Consider the following 702-nt stretch of genomic DNA (forward strand, 5'->3'; position numbering starts at 1 on the left):
GAGTGTGTGTGTGTCTGTGTGTGTGTGTGTGAGTGTGTGTGTATGAGAGCTAATTTTCCCTCTTTAATACTGAACTGGGAACAGCAGTTTCACCTGCATGATTATTTAGTGCAGTATTTCAGCAAGAGACTGATATTAATAATGTTCATATTTGTGGTGACAGATGAAGCTCTGATGGCTTGATTTGTGTTTCTGTGACCTCAATGTTTCTTCAGATCTGTGTGATGTTTATATGAAAATCACCTGTCTGAGACATTAAACGCTCTTCATAAAGTCTGTTCAGATCAGTTTTGAGAGAGAAGAATGAGAGTTAGTGTCTGATTCTGTGTGATGTGGGTTTGTAATCCTGACTGGGTTAACTAGGTTAGCGTGTGACCCGCATGAATGTTCGAAGAACAGCAAATAAAACCATATAAAAGATTATACATTTAATTTCATTTATACTAATATTTATAATTCTTGTAATAGTGGTGTATATTTTTAATCCAACATTATAAATGTGAGCAGACACACGAGGGCAGTAGATTCACACTCATATCGCTCTCAGATGAAAAGAAAATCAGCAGAAATATAGAAAAAAACAGGAATATTGTGAAATATTATTATCATTAATTGTTATTAATAAACTGTGATACTTTTTGTTTCAGGGTTATTTGAGGAATAAAAAGTTAAAAAGAAGAGCATTTATTCAAAATAGAAATA

Source organism: Sinocyclocheilus grahami, unplaced genomic scaffold (genome assembly GCF_001515645.1).
Source record: "Sinocyclocheilus grahami isolate Dianchi unplaced genomic scaffold, SAMN03320097.WGS_v1.1 scaffold587.1, whole genome shotgun sequence".
Lineage (NCBI taxonomy): Eukaryota > Metazoa > Chordata > Actinopteri > Cypriniformes > Cyprinidae > Sinocyclocheilus > Sinocyclocheilus grahami.